General features: G+C 39.3%; 1 protein-coding gene across 2 annotated transcripts in view; it reads left to right on the top strand.

Moving 5' to 3' along the window:
- SPACA1 (sperm acrosome associated 1) overlaps positions 1 to 17,581 on the top strand; it is a 205,553-nt gene that overhangs the window by 102,103 nt on the left and 85,869 nt on the right. The gene's annotated exons all lie outside the window — the stretch shown is intronic.

Below are 17,581 nucleotides of genomic sequence, written 5' to 3'. Positions count from 1 at the left end.
TATATCCTTCATTTTGGAGAAAAACTACTTCTGGTTTAACAACAGATACTATTTGCAACAACAAGGAACTGCAATGGGGACCAAGTTTGCACCAAGTTATGCGAACCTCTTTATGGGAGTCTGGGAGGACGATTACATCTGGTCCAACCAGAAATTTGGTGCGAACTTGGTCTCATGGAATCGTTTTATAGACGATATCCTGTTCATATGGAGAGGCAGCATAGAGGAACTTGAAGTTTTTTTCACATATATGGGAGAAAACACTAGGAATCTTAAATTTACTACCAATTGGAGTAAGGAAGAGCTAGAATTTCTAGATCTATCAATCTATGTGGAAAATGATACAGTAAAAACCAAAACCTTTTTCAAAAAGGTAGATAGTAACAACTTCATACTAGAGAGCAGCTGCCACAATCCAGAATGGATTCGTAATATCCCATACGGACAGTTAAGACGAATTAAAAGGAATTGCACAGAAGATAAAATGTATTGTGAACAATCAGAGATCCTTCTAAATAAATTCAAAGAAAGAAAATACAATCAGAATACTATAAATAAAGCTGTCAATAGAGCGGATGACATAGACCGTAAAGAAATATTAAGTACAAAGGATAAAAATGTAAGACAAAACATAAATTTTAATGTGGCTTTTCTCACACAATATAATAGAGAAGCATCACAAATTAAGAAGATTATAGGAAGACACTGGCATATTTTACAAAACGACATAGTTTTAAAAGACCATATACCAGATAAACCTGTTGTCATTATTAAAAAAGCACCCAATCTTAAGAGTAAGCTGGCACCAACCACCTTTTCTAGAAAGAAATCTGAAGAGACACACTCATGGCTAGATAAACCAAAAGGCTTCTACGGCTGTTATACATGCAAAGCATGTATTCATAAAGATAAAGACAAAATAAGTTTTAAATCAAATACCACTGGTGACATTTTTAAAATTGAGGGGTATATCAATTGCAAAACAGATTTTGTCATTTATGTTTTAGAGTGTCCTTGTGGTCTCCAATACATAGGACGTACCTCAAGGCCTCTTAAAGTACGGATTTTAGAGCATCTTTTAAATATCAAGAAGGGTATATTAACACACAATGTCTCTAAGCATTTTAGTCTACATCACCAATCCAATCCCAAATTTTGAACTTTTAAAGGTATAGAGCATGTCCCGATACATTGGAGAGGGGGCAATAGATTAAATACACTAGCAAAAAGGGAAACCTTTTGGATTCACAAAATGCAGACCCTCAATCCAAAGGGTCTTAATGTTGATATAGACATTGGTGCCTTCTTGATATAGCCTTCTTAATATATTTCCAGCGTTTTTAATGCTCTGAATATTTTATTGTAGTGATTTTAACATTGAACTGTATAATTTTATTGCAATATATTTGTATCTAATTCTGTTTATCTTCCTCATCCTATTTAGACCTCCACCTCCTCCTGCGCCGTTTTTATTATATATATATTTTTATTATATATATATCTTTTATTATTATTATTATTATTCTATATTTGATTATAACATATTAAAGTATATTAAGATTTTTTGAGTGTACATATTATAATGATTTTTGATTGTATTAGTAATGAAAGCCTGTTTATATTTATATTTATTATTGTATTGTGATATTGTAATACACCTCCATAGCTAATGCCATAAACCACATACTGATTGGCAATTATTGCATTGTACCCCCTGATTGGCCATCTGTATTTGATCATGGACTATATATATAAGGGAGGACACATGGGGTTCATTAATCCGATTCCTGAAGAAGCCACAGCGAAACGCGTAGAATCGATCTGCTGTGGGAGGTGACTGAGCTGGGGAGAACATTGGAGCTAGGTGCTGGCACGGAGACGGACACACAAGGCAGCTTCTTCCGCCCTGACCCGAGACGTCACAGGACGTGACGCGGATACACGTGACGCATGCGGAAGTGCTCCGCCGCTCCTGGAGACACCGGCACTCTCCTACTACAGCTGTCCTCTCCCTCGAACGCATAGCATATTGGAAATGTGAGTGCATCACGCATATGTTTGTTCATTGCTGCTAATACATTATTTAGACTATACTGTACCATTGTGCGTTCTCTCTTTTCTTCTACATAAATCTTGGGAGTTAAAACCTGACCACAAACAAGCTTCCTGACACGCTATCAAGACACCACTCTGAGGGGGAATCCATTAAAGGGCTCCTATCAGAGAGAGAAGTGTCTCTGATACGTCTTATATTGACATTGTCAATTGTGAGTACCACCATTGCAGAGACATATATACTTTGAGACTTCATTTGTTAATACCATCTGCACTATTATATATATTTTTTCTTCCATGTTCACGAGACACACAGCGCTCCGCTCAAATTGTCAACCTACCAAAGATCTACCTGGACCTGGACAGTCCGTTTAAAGGGTGTAGAGCTGCTTTTCATTTTTTGTTTTTCATTTTTTGTATTTCACATCACTATTATATTCACTTTATATTGGTGGAGGTTATTTATCATTGAAAATGTGCACTTGTATTCTCCAACGTCTTAGCGTGAGAATACCCCGGCTGCCGACTCGAGATGACTTCAACCTCCGGAGGATTTAACCCACTCTTAAAGCACTGATGATCTGGGAAAACAAAATGGTGGACGAGCTCGGAGGAAAGCAGTTATTGAGTCAGACAGTGAAGCTTTGTCAAAAACTGTTCTCCTGTTTATTGAAGGGTATACAGCCAGTTTATATAGCAAACTTGAGCATAGAAAAAACACACATATGAGAACATACTTCCCCTTTTAATTTACAGTCTGTCTATCTCAGCAAAATAACAGTTAGACAGCATAGACAGTTTATAGTCTGGGAAGGGGCCTTAATACCGAACTTGGAGGCAGTTAAAGGAAATGTCAGTCTTTAGGACAGTATGTTGAGTAATGCATTCTTGTGTAACTCATGCTCAATATGGCTGGGAAGAAGTTCCTGTTTCTACAGGGCAAAAAATAAGTCTGAACAAATACAGTTCAGCTAGTGATAAGTGGGTGATAGGTCAGGTCATTTTCTCAGATCTGTCTGGACGGCACAATTACGTATGGCATATAGCATGTGGTTAGTTCCTGAGACTTAAATGTTAGTACAGAATAGTTATAGAAAAATGGTTATCCAGCAATCAAAATGGAGTCCCCCCTTATATGCACATTTTCAATCCCCCCTTTTGTCATGACTAAATGACAATTAACCTCTAGGATATGGGGGTCTCTTATTGGATTTGAATATTATCATAATCCATCAAAGGTATCTGGACTCTAGTGGCAGTAGGTCCAGAGTCATGTATCATATTTGGGAAACTGTGAATGGGGGCATTAACGTCCAGTGATGCATATGTGTGATCAATTGACTTACCAAAAGGCATAATCATTTTACATAAAGATAAACACATTAATTTGCAACATGAAATAATAACAACTAATACTACAAATATGCAAACGATAAATATCAGTCCCATAACAATTCTCTTTCCCTCATTTTGTCATGGGTCCATAACCTAACAACTACTATATTGTTTTTGATATTGTTGATATACTTTGTCGTACTGAAATAGTGGTGCAGGTTTTGGGGGTTCGAAGAAAATAAATATATATATATATATGGCCACAGGAGTTCTTGTTTGTAGAGAGATATATATCGGTGTGGCTGGTATGATATCTTTTCTGTTTACCAGGTTGACTATTACTACAAAAACTATTACCAATTTCTAAATTACTATTCACACTGCTCTTCTGTAACTACTAGCACATTATGGCGGCTAAAATTTGTGAAAATTGGTGGGGGCTAATTTCTACCGGGAGCGATTGCACAAATATCCATCTTGCACGCATCTTTCATACTGCATTTATTCAGAATGGCAAAACAGAAAAATGGCTGCTATAGTAAAAAATGGCTGACTTATGATCCTTTCCTTGTGGCTGACACACGCCTCTGGGTGACCTCCCACTTTCCTCATAGCCTCATATCCAATCTTCTTAGTCCCCTCTTATTCTTTAGAGACAGTCTATTTAAAGAACAGTTAACCATTGCATAGTCCTGCTGGACCAGGAGATTGTCCAATTGTGCCTTGTCATTCTTTTTCGGCCATTATATCGGCACAGTTGATTTCTTCTCGGTCTCTTCTTCTGGGGGACTGCTGACATCACCGAAAAGAGGCATAGCGTCGGTGGGGGTGCAACGCACTTCTGGATCAAAGTTTACTGCATATGACACATACATAGAGAGTGATGAGTAGGACAGACACACACACAAAAGCATCCAATAGCTTCGCTTCCAGAGAACTAATCCAACCACCAAGTCCCAACAAATCCCATCCGTCATCTCTACCTTTAAACACTGGACTATTTTCCCCAAATAACATGACCTGTTCTAGTTGTAGGGTAATATTCTATCTGTCCTCCTATCACAGAGTCAATAACTTCCCTAGGGCAAACTCTTATTTCTACACCCTTCGTAACCAATTTTTTATAGATGGTTCTACAAATGTCTTATTTCATATTGTCTTTTTCTCAAGGGGTTAAATATAACACTTATTTTCCCTGGGGTGCAACCTATTGAATATAGATAGTATATTGGGTTATATTATACATAAAATATGGGCTTTGTTTACTAGGATTCCATTGTGTGACAAAAGGTGTGCATATATGCTATACACAAATCAATAAAAACAAAATAACAATTACTAAACAAAATATACCTGTTCCTACCCTATCGTCTTTGTGTGCACACTATTTACACAAACCTAATAGACTATACATTTATAATTAAAATAACAAAACCTGTAAAGAAAAAAGATTATTAAAAAGTTCAAAGTTCATGTGTTGAGGCCTGGAATTTTGGCTGTGTCTCTAGGCTTTTCCACTTTGGAAACGGTGCAGATTGAAGCAACTGTGGGTGGTGCTGGGATAAGTTTCATATGCGTAACGTGGATCCAAAAAGAGACCTCTGCAACTTTATTTGCTGTAGTGGTGATGAGTAGTACTTTTAATAGTAGTAGTAGCGCCTTTTCATCTGGGATGAAGAACGTTCTTGCGTAGGAAATGCTTGACCATTAACCCATCTCTCGTAGGTGCACTTTCAACTTTGACATGTGCCTAGAGAGACTCAAAAATATATCAGTTGCATACAATACTTACTAATTGTTTTACTACACAGTCACTGTGGTCTTGACTTTGCTACAATATAAATTCATTCAAATTGGTGCCTCAGCTATTGCCAGACAAAAGTGCCGAGCACACTGCCAACCTTAAAAGGCACTCAGCATTATTCTTAAAAATAAATAAATAATAATTTCAGATTTCGTTCATCCCGGGCACTAACCCATCTAACTTCTGGGCATAGACAGCTATATGATAAACAGCAATAATACCCCTCCTTTGTTCACATAATTTTATATATGAACAATATTACAGAAAGGATAACAGCATTCAAAACATAACTAACTATTGTTGTTTGATCTGTAGCTAAACTAACTTGAATCCTTTGGGTATAAAATTTGCATTAAAAACACTGAAAACACTACTGAATATAAATATAAGCAACTATTGTCTTCTGACAGAAACATCCTGTAATATAAGAAATTATAGACACAGATTTAAAAACTTTTTTTTTTTCCTCGGATTGGAACAAGCTTGAAATAGCTTTCTGGGCATCCTGCCAAAACCTTGGAACAAAACAGATAAGAAAAAAAAACTGTTAATTACATTACAATATAATTTGGGACATCTTAAAAATGCAGCTCCTTACACGGCCTGATTACAGAATAAAATGTGACACACAAAAGAAACAAAAATAATACTACAAAAATTACCAAGACAAGGCAATGCAAAACTGTTTGATCATGCCTGCAAACTATATTAATAAAACAGTTAAACCTAATTTGTAGCTACAGAGCTTCGGTTAACTTTCGTGTCTCAAATGTATCTCCGCACATTTTTTTTAACTGGAGAAGGGGGGCTGTCTGGGCTGCTATTCTGATTCTCTATCTCCCTCTCTCTCTCTTGTCATGGAAATAGAGAAGTTGGAAAAGGATGTCTTTCTGGTTTTTAAGAAATCATCGTCTGGCCAGAACGAATAAATCCTCAAAATATACCAGTGACCGGGCTGAATTATAATTTTTTTTCCTTTTTTTTTCTGACATTTGCCCATTTTTTTTTGTCCTTTTCTCTATAACCAGTCAAATTCTCCCTTTCCCATTATTGATTAGTTTGTGTTATAGTGGGGGTGTTTCTTACCTTTAAAATTTACACTTAACATGAGCAATTAATTATGTTCTTATTTCAGAAACACTTGCAAGTACCTAGATAATAATTGTATATATACAATAAACCGATATTCATATTATTCAATGCACATAAAACTTTCATATAGTTAGGATTCACTCAGATTATACAAGCACACAGGGATTACTCAATCAACCTTTTTACCATATTTTTAAAATTTAATAAAACATTCTGGGGAAAAACTAATTTTCCTACCTTGAATTTACACACAAAACATATTTTCCACTAAGATTTACAATACTTGAGAATCTCAATACCGGGAAAGACCCGTCTGAATTTAGACAAAAATATTCTACTAAAACAATTCTCTGGTTCCCTTCTTAGGGGCTGGTTTGCAATTACTGGAAAAATATCTTGTCTCTTTACAATCATAGCACTTCCTGTCCTTTCTTTTCCCTTGCTTTCTTAGCTTCTCTGCTCCTTTTTTTTTTTTTTTCCTTCTTACGTTATGCTAAATATAAATACAGCAGTTTGGAGTTATAACACATTTTTTTTTTTTTTTTTTAGCGTTGTTTGACAGACCTGCATAAAACTGTGCCACAGTGTCAGTATCTGATTCTGATTCATCCTGTGACTTTTCCCTGTCCCATGAACGGTCCCTGACAGGGGTTCATTCCTGCCTAGAGTCCGTCTCTTCCCCATCCGTACCGATCTGCCTGGCAGGCATATCAATAGGGAGTGGTCTAGGGAGCCTATTGCTTCGGGTTCCCCATGAAGCCATAAGAACTTCTTTATCGGAGACTGCCTCAGAGCCTGTGACCTAGGAAAGGTTAAGGGTTCAGGGTTTTTTTTTTAGAACAGGGACACTGGGGTAAATTGGGGCTACCTATGGAAATGGTAATTGTCCCGATGCCATAGGGGCAGGGGGCAAATATGCATTTTGAGAGTTATATATATATATAAAAAAATTCAGTTGGCAGCACTTAAAAGATGCAATTTTGACACAGGCTGCAGCACATTCCTTATCAGTTTTAATAATGCTAAAATCAACCTCTGCCTCAGCACAATCCTGTGTGTCAGCTAACAATGATTCATATTCGCGTTTTTTTAGCAGTGCGAATCAAATCGTTCCTAGTAGTATTTTTAGGTATGAAAACAGATGATTGCGGTGTAACTAGGACAGGTTTGGCATTACTATGTGCGGGAGTTAATGTTACAGCACATGAATCAGTCAATACCTCTTTAAATTCCTCAGCTAGTTCCCTTACAGAAGCACAAAAATCCTTAACTCTATGATTGCTGGCTCCTGCAGATGACTCAGACGTCACAGAACCTGCTGAAGCAGTGGTTTCTTTAAGTTTCCTTAAAGGCAATTGGTTACGGGGTGATGGTATATCGGAATGAGACGAATCTGAAGTATCGTCTTCCCATTCACTCTCCCTGGAGACAGGGGGTGAAACGAGAGATGAAACTTTTGTGGAGCTTACGGCATTGGGAAGCTTTCTGTTTGGGCTTTCTTTACAGGACGACTTATGATGCTCAGATTCAGATAGGTGTGCCACCTCTGATTCTGCATCGTCCCTCAACTCCACATAGGTGGGTAGAGAGGGCTGTGGGCAAATGCCATTACTCTCCTCCCTGCGTACGGATGCAGGAGGTTTGGGGTAATGACTTGCAGCATAGTGTGATAACGCTGCCAACATGTTAGGATCAAAACTTGGAAATAGTGGCACAGGTGTGATAGGACTATACGGGGGTACTTGTAACATCACAGAAGGCGGCGGTGTTGGGGGTAAAATATCTGGAGGTAAAAAACTCCTGTGGGGGTACATTAGGGGCTTGGGAATACATCATAGTGAGATTATTAGGCGGGGGTGGCCAAATTGGCTCATCAAATTTTGGGTTATTATTTTGTTTAGCCTCATCAATGTGAGGTGCAACTTTTCCATGTCGGGGTTATATTCTCTATTAATGATAAGTGTAACAGTCGGTTTCTTGCTGGGAGTCTTACAAGCTATATCAACAGATTTCTTGCTATTTTTATAATCATCCCACTTCTGACATGATTATATGATATATATTTAAAATTTACACATCACTGTCACTTGCACTGTATAGACAATATATTTTTTCACTTTAGTTTAAGAAGCGCCCGGTTTTTATTCTTGTTTCTTGTGTAGAAGGGTTTGCAGAAAGATGCAGTCCCCAGTCCACCTCTACCTAGTCCAACTACTGTCTAACATACACACTTCACAGTGATTCCTGTCCATTCGGCACAATGCTAGAACCTCCCAAGTTAAAAAGGCGAGGAGGAGTGAGCTCTGGGAGGAGGGACCACTTACCTCCAAACAACTATTGCCAGTGAGGAACTAAATTGACATATATATATATATATATATACATATACATTGTTAGAAAAGCACACTTATCAGTGTATACCCTTGGGTAATAAGTATAAAAGAAATAAGTCAAAACCAATGTGGCTAAATAAACAGGTAAGGGAGGAAATGGACAAGAAGAGGAAGGCGTTTAGATTCTTTTTCAGAAGGGACAGAGACATCGTATCAGAATTATAAGGAATGTAACAAAAATTGCAAAAGGGCAATCAAATTAGCAAAAATGGATAATGAAAAAAGGATTGCAATAGAAAGTAAGGTCAACCCTAAAAAGTTCTTTAAGTACCTTAATAACAAAAAAATGAGAAAAGAAAATATAGGACCCTCTCAGTGTGGGATGGGTTGGCAGATTATTTGAGATAAGGAAAAATAGGAGGTATTAAACAAATTCTTTGCCTCTGTGTTTACCAGGGAAGAATCAAGTTCAATCGTAGCGCCACAGGAGGAAGCCACAACCTCCATATTAATGAACAATTGGTTAACTGAGGAAGAAGTTCATAAGCGACTTGAAAAAATTAAAGTAAATAAGGCACCTGGCCCCGATGGCATACATCCAAGAGTTCTCAAGGAGTTAAGCTCAGTAATAGCAAAACCATTATATTTAATATTCAAGGACTCCATTTCCACAGGCTCAGTACCACAAGATTGGCGTAAAGCAGATGTGGTGCCTATATTTAAAAAGGGAGCTAGATCACACACGGGGAATTACAGACCTGTAAGCCTGACTTCAATAGTAGGGAAACTACTTGAAGGTTTAATACGGGATAATATTCAGGAATACCTAATGGAAAACAAAATTATTAGTAATAGTCAGCATGGATTTATGAAGGATAGATCTTGCCAAACTAACCTTATTTGTTTCTTTGAGGAGGTAAGTAGGAATTTAGACCAGGGTAATGCAGTTGATGTGGTCTACTTGGATTTTGCAAAGGCTTTTGATACGGTTTCACACAAGAGGTTGGTGTACAAAATAAAGAAAATTGGACTCGGTAATAATATATGCACCTGGATTGAAAACTGGTTAAAGGACAGACAACAGAGGGTTGTCATAAATGGAACTTTTTCAGGTTGGGCTAAAGTCATGAGTGGAGTACCTCAAGGATCGGTACTGGGACCCCTGCTTTTTAACTTGTTTATTAATGACCTTGAGGTTGGGATCGAGAGCAAAGTCTCCATCTTTGCTGATGATACTAAATTGTGTAAGGTAATAGAATCAGAGCAGGATGTAATTTCTTTTCAGAAGGACTTGGAGAGACTGGAAACGTGGGCAGGTAAAGGGCAAATGAGGTTTAATACAGATAAATGTAAGGTTATGCATTTGGGATGCAAGAATAAAAAGGCGACTTACAAATTAAATGGAGATATATTGGGGGAATCCTTGAAGGGAAAGGATTTAGGAGTGCTTGTAGACAGCAGGCTTAGCAATAGTGCCCAATGTCATGCAGTAGCTGCAAAGGCAAACAAGATCTTATCTTGCATCAAACGGACAATGGATGGAAGGGAAGTAAACATAATTATGCCCCTTTACAAAAACAGAAAAAAGACAGCGCAAAAAAACGTCATTGTGCAGTGTATAAAACAATATTGTATTAAATAACAGGTAAGTATCGCACGTACATCAATAAAATCAAAACCAGGCAAGACATCAGCTCTCCTCCCGCAGGCTCCGTGGGATCAATGCAGACCTCTTTTAGATCAGTCTCAGACCTCTGCCGAGCGAGGTATAGGCGCTGTAGCTGCCACCACAGAAGGAGATTCCTCTCCGGCCTTGTTCACCGCAAAAGGGGGATTCCCTCTGCTGTGCCCAGTACAGTTGATGCAACAGCCGCCAGGGAAGGACACTCCTCTCCGGTTACCAGTTCCTCTATCCTGGATCACAAGACGCACGCCAGTGACGTCATCAAGCGGTGTCAAGCGGCGCCAGCCACAGACCCAAATCGCATGCGGATGAGTTGCTGTTTGAGAGTTTAAATGTCCCGAATATGTCCCGAACCACAAAGTGGTATATGAAATGTCAATAAAAAACCTCGTTAGATGTAGGGAGAATGCGCCCTCATTCAGTCCAACGCGTTTCGTGTATCAAACACTTCGTCAGGGAATGGAGGAGGTAATGAAAGGGTGCTTAATATACCCACAATCCCCCTGTGATTGGCTGTTTACAGAAAGTCCAGCCTCTCACATCAGAGGTATAGCATACAATTTAAAAGACATATCGCTCTTATTACAAGTTAAACATTCACATTACATAATTATTTATTCAAAATATTAAATGAAAAACCACTTTGTGGTTCAGGACATATTCGGGACATTTAAACTCTCAAACCGCAACTCATCCGCATGCAATTTGGGTCTGTGGCTTACGCCGCTTGATGACGTCACTGGCGTGCGTCTTGTGATCCAGGATAGAGGAACTGGTAACCGGAGAGGAGTGTCCTTCCGTGACGGCTGTTGCATCGACTGTACCGGGCTCGGCAGAGGCAGAGGGAATCCCCCTTTTGCGGTGAACAAGGCCGGAGAGGAATCTCCTTCTGTGGTTGCAGCTACAGCGCCTATACCTCGCTCGGCAGAGGTCTGAGACTGATCTAAAAGAGGTCTGCATTGATCCCACGGAGCCTGCGGGAGGAGAGCTGATCCCGGCTGAGCACAGAGTGGTAACATGTCCCTAACATGTCTTGCCTGGTTTTGATTTTATTGATGTACGTGCGATACTTACCTGTTATTTAATACAATATTGTTTTATACACTGCACAATGAGTTTTTTTTGCGCTGTTTTTGCACTAGTTTGGTCTGTGGAGCTACACCACGAGGCAGCAGCATCACCTCAATTTTGTTAACAGGTTTTTCTTGTTTATTAATCACAAGGGTATGGTTATTTAATCACTTACAGCACAATTATCACGATTACATGAGCGCAGATCACTTTTCTTTTCTATCACGTTGCCCCTTTACAAAGCATTAGTAAGACCACACCTTGAATATGGAGTACAATTTTGGGCACCAATCCTAAGAAAAGACATTATGGAACTAGAGAGAGTGCAGAGAAGAGCCACCAAATTAATAAAGGGGATGGACATTCTAACTTATGAGGAGAGGCTAGCTAAATTAGATTTATTTACATTAGAAAAGAGGCGTCTAAGAGGGGATATGATAACTATATACAAATATATTCAGGGACAATACAAGGAGCTTTCAAAAGAACTATTCATCCCACGGGCAGTACAAAGGACTCGGGGCCATCCCTTAAGGTTGGAGGAAAAGAAATTTCACCAGCAACAAAGGAAAGGGTTCTTTACAGTAAGGGCAGTTAAAATGTGTAATTCATTACCCATGGAGACTGTGATGGCAGATACAATAGATTTGTTCAAAAAAAGGTTGGACATCTTTTTAGATGGGAAAGGTATACAGGGATATACCAAATAAGTATACATGGGAAGGATGTTGATCCAGGGATTAGCCCGATTGCCAATTCTTGGAGTCAGGAAGGAATACATTTTTCCCCTTAATGGGGTTTTTTGTTTGCCTTCCTCTGGATCAATAAGTAAGTATAGATATAGGATAAAGTATCTGTTGTCTAAATTTAGCATAGGTTGAACTTGATGGATGTACGTCTTTTTTCAACCTCCTCTACTATGTAACTATGTAATTATATATATATATATATATATATATATATATATATATATATATATATATATATATATAATCTCTTATGATGCTTTGGCCAAAGGGTTTAACTAAATAACAAAGTAAATATTATTATTATTATTGAAGTATTTAAGCTTTATATTTATTACTTTATATGTTTTGTCAATTGGATGTAGCATTGGGCATCGCTGTCTTTTGTTTGTACTGTATACATTGGCCACGCTCAGTAGCACTCTTTTTGACTTATATGTATGTATGTGGTGGGTGTTGGAGTTACAGCTGGCTTGGAATGTGTGTTAATTTAGTTCCTGACTGGCAACAGTTGTTTGGAGGTAAGTGGCCCCTCCTCCCAGAGCTCACCCCATCCCACTTTTTTAACTTGGGAGGTTCTAGCATTTTGCTGAATGGACAGGACTCACTGTGACTGTTTCCGCTCATACGGAGGTAAAAGGAAGGGTTCACAGTTTAGTGTAAGGACTTGCATTAATTTGGTTATAACTTGACGTTGGTATGCAGGCTTATGACGCCTTGGCCAAAGGTTTAACTAAATAACCAAGTAAATATTATTATTATTGTAGTATTTAAAATTTATACTTATTACTTTATATGTTTTGTCAATTGAATGTAGCATTGGGCACCCCTGTCTTTTGCTTGCCAACTACAGTCTAACTACATATTCACTTAAAGATGGCCACTTTAAGATGCAGTACTCTTAAGATACTATGCTATAACCCTGCTACGCGTCCCTTAAGTGGTTTCATATTTATCTAAACAGTCACATGACCTCCCCCCAATAAATCTGCCTGTTACAAACTGGACAATTAATAGCACACATTTAACAAATCAAGTTTGCTATTCTAAACATACCAGAGATCAATAATACAGACAGGGTGGGGTGATGTGATGCTTTAATATGTTTGTATCCGCTATAGTAATTAATGGATTAACATCACCTGCTACCCACCCTGGAGGCCTAACCATCCTCCCTGTGGCAACTACCCCTATCCCCAACCCCCTTTACCCCCAACACACACATTCAAATGGACAAAAGCACTAGTAGCCAAAAATGGCTTTTAGCACTTTTCCCATTTTGCCTTCTAAACAAAAGAAATACACAATACATTGTCATGGAAAAACTGAGTTACACATTATTCTTTAGATACTGTAAAGCAATTTGTCTAGAAAAAAATATTGTAACAGCTGTAGCAAGGGTGCATTTAAATACACATCAAAACATTGCTGTCTGATTTAACACAAAGGCACTGAATTATAAGCTCTAAACATTCTATTTTATACCCAAAAAAGGGGAAGCATGCATATTTCACATTATCAGTCCATATGACTTCATTGGTCATTCTGCTTCTTTATCTTGAGTTACTGGTTATACATTTTACTATATATTTTAACAAGCTAAGCAGGAAAATAAAAAATATGGTGCATAGCACACTCCTCTCCCACGGTCACGAGTGCTCACCACAAACAAGGCGGGACCGCAAGGCTGAGGTGGGGATATTGAAAGTCACTGACCAGCAACCGAGCAGACACGTCGCAGTGCATAGTGGTTGTCGTGAAGCTGGATCAAGGTAGGAGAGATCAGGTCAGTTGAGGTACTTGCCATGGTCGAGTAGAGGAGAAGGTCGGATGGTCGTTGATGCAGTGCCGGGGTCCAGGGATAGACAGATCAAAATAGTCGAGTCCGTAGCCGTGGACTAGGGGTCAGAAGTCAGGAGTCCAGGCGCAAGCAGTGGTCAAAGAAACTTGAAGCAAGACAAGGCAAGACAGAATAGGATACCAGAAAGCTTGACGTACGCACGCACTGACAAGAGTTTATGCTCAGCCAGTTTGGAGGAGGGCTGACTGAGTATTTAAAGAGCAAGCAGCCAATGGAAAGGCAGCCCACAGCTGCAGAGTAATGAATGCAGGACAGCCCACAGCTGTTACAGGGTAAGGAGTAATCACAGGTATTCTGGGGCGGAGACAGTGGCAGCTGTGGGATAATGGATAACATTAACCCCTTTAGTGCTTGTGTTTGTGCGGCGTAGTAGCTGAGCGCTGCTCATGTCGTCACAGGGGCGGAGCCTGGAGGCGGGCCCTGCTGTGTCTTCTCTCCTAGCCGTACGGCGCCTGTGCACAGGTTGTGATTGGTACGCTTCACTCGTGACATCGCGGAATGAGTGACAGATGTGGGGCTTCCCGGTGATCCTCACACCCACCCATCCACCCCAAAAGCCCACAGCTGCATCCCTCCCTCAACCTGGCTCCTCAAGGGGGGTTAGCAAATAAGAGCAAACGAGAGTTCTACCTACAAAGAAATAACCGATTTGGCAGAATAAATAAGGCGAAGGAAGGTTCAAAGAAGAAAAAAAAACTTCCTTCACATATACCCTTTATCACAAAGCATGACTTTTCTTTATAGTTATGGAAAAACAAGTCTGGTTATAGTTATACATAGAAAATAATGTGTTAATATTATACTTCCATAATTCCATCATGTTGAGGCTTATGAAGCCTCACTGAATGTTTAGACTTCCATTTCCATTAACTTTTCAATTTCTACCCTCTCTTCCCTTAGCCTGGACTTTTTACTTTCTTTTCCTAACTGATATTCTATGTTACAATTTTGTTCCTTGTGAGGTATATTCAACTGGGGAAGATGAGGGCACATACAACATCCTAACCTAAATAACAGATATAAATAATAATAACTAACAATATGGCCAAACCACAAAAAACAAATTGCTTTAGCCACATTGCCCAGGACGAAAATAAATTTGAAAACGAAGTGGTGAAAGTCCATCCTTCTGTATGGAGTTGGGATGCTGCGTCTCGAATATGCCGAATTCGGTCATGAATGATGCTGTTGTTATCTGGTATATAGGTGCAACATTTTTCCCCTATCATCGTGCACATTCCCCATTTTTCTGTCAATACATATAGTCCAAGGCCATTCGATTTTGCAAAACTACAGTTTACATAGCAGACATTTCCGTAGTTAATTGTCCTAAAGCGTCTGCTGTGTCATTGCTGATTTGTGCCACCAGATTGGCAAGGTCTCTTATTTGGTCAACAGTGCGCATAATACCATAAGTTATGAACAAATCGGAAAAGAACCTTCTGGTTTTGCTGAAATGTTTGAAATCTCTCTTGTTCTTCAGAAAATCTGGACGGTCAAATATGTTGTGAGTGAGATACAAAAAAGGGGGGTCAGTCTTTTTGGCATTAGGTATTGGTTGGTATGATGTTGACTTTTTTTATGTCTCCGGGAGTCCAAAATCAAGATCTGTTTCATTCAAATGGGTGGGATGCCTCATAGCTGGAGTGATATATCCCACATAACATGATCTGGACCAAGTGGATGGTAACCAAGGGTAGGCATAGTTTCCACAAATTAAATAAGTCCCTTGGAATTTAAGCGAAGACTATGGCTTTTCTGAAGTAGATAGGGTCCAAGTCGTCGCATTTTCCATATTTGCTCTTGAGACAATAGTCCGTTTTAGCGTGACATTGTTACTTTCTCGTGCTGGTGTTGTAAAAATTTGGGAGTGATTGCATTCACTTTCTCCCACTGGAGTAATACATTTTTGTACATAGCACAGATATCCACGAGTTTTGGTAGAGAGCTGTCACATGGGAATCCTGTCTTTCTTCACAATAATGTGGGGTTACTGCAGTAGTTGCTGGCATTGTAGTCCGTATGGTTAATGGTTGCGATCATCACACAGATATCTCTTGGTGTCCATGGGAACGGAAGCATTGGTCTACCCCCGTGACTGTCCAAGGGAAGGTGGGCACACACAAAGCAGTTGAAAACATTAGCATATTTGTGTGTTGGCTGGAGATAACTGTTCTTATACTGCTTCCATAGATGGCTTGCTTCTCTTTGTCCTGTTAAAAGGACTTTTTGGTGCCTTTAGTCATATTTCCCATACATGGGTCATCTCTGGAAACAAGAAATGTGATAGCTATGACCATCAGAATGCCAGCTGTAAAGATGGCAATTACAGGCATCCATTGTTCCAAGTCCCAAGGGTTGTACTTTAGTCGATGTGGGTGATTCATAATGAGTTTATAGTCTTCCACTTGTCTTTTCTTGATTTGAAGATTTTATCAATGTTGCACTTGAGACTCCTCGACCTCTTCTTCTTCTTGAGACTCCTTTGGGCCTCTTTATCCGTGGACGCCGGAGGCGACAGCCTCTCAGGTATTGCAGGTGATGTAGAAGTACTCTGCATTGTTGACGGGGAAGATCTCTTACAGTGGGAAGCGTGTATTCAGGTGTCTCGGACTTTACATTTAACTGCGGTGTTGGTCATGAGTAGGGCTTGATATGGAACTTTCCAGCATGGTACCAATGCGTCCTTTCTTTTTTGGACCTTCACATGGACCCAGTCACCGTGTTGCAGATCGTGGCAAGCTTCCTGGGCCTAGTGCGGCAAGGCTGCGAGAACCTGTGAATTAAATGTTTTGACAGAAATCAGCAACGATTTACACTAAGACAGTCGCATCATCAATCATGGTTAAACTTAGGCATTGGAATGGGAGGATTACTTGGGAGCCTCATAGGCCTCCCCATTAAAATATCAAGAAGAGACAGTCCACTCTTTCTGTTACATGTTTAGTCCGTGCTCATAACCATGGGAAGTGCATCAGGCAACTTTATATTAGTCTCTGAACAAAGTTTGACAAGTTTATTTTTGAGAATACCATTTTGTCTTTTCCACTGAGCCAGCACTTTTGGGTATGGTATGCGCAGCGACATTTTTGCTGTATCTTTCAATACTTCAAAGATTGTAATACTAATTCCGGAGAAATGAGTTCCCCTGTTGCTATTTATGGTCAAGGGAATTCCAAATCTTGGGATTAAATCTCTTAAAAGTATTTTGCATATTGTGTTTGCACGGATAGGCTTCAATCCAGGCAGAGAAAATGTCCAGTACAATAAGAACATATTCATATTTACAACATTTAGGCATTTGTATAAAATCAATTTGCAAGTTTACAAATGGCCCCATGGTGGGGTTGTACAGCCTGTCTGATTTTAACTGCGTTGCCTATCTCGTGTTCCTGAAAAATTGGGCATATTTTACAATGTTGCAGTACTAGAGCAGTATACCAGCATTTTGTAATCTCATCAATAATTCCCCTTTTGCCAGAGTGAGACATGCCATGGCTTGCTCCAGCAAGGTGGGGCAAAATTATCTTTTACACCACCAGGTGGCTGTCTAGAAAGTGCCAGAGTTCATCAGGGTCTAATAGGCACCCTGCCTGTCTC

Source organism: Ascaphus truei, chromosome 4 (genome assembly GCF_040206685.1).
Source record: "Ascaphus truei isolate aAscTru1 chromosome 4, aAscTru1.hap1, whole genome shotgun sequence".
Lineage (NCBI taxonomy): Eukaryota > Metazoa > Chordata > Amphibia > Anura > Ascaphidae > Ascaphus > Ascaphus truei.
This window is presented reverse-complemented; position numbering and strand designations above follow the sequence as displayed.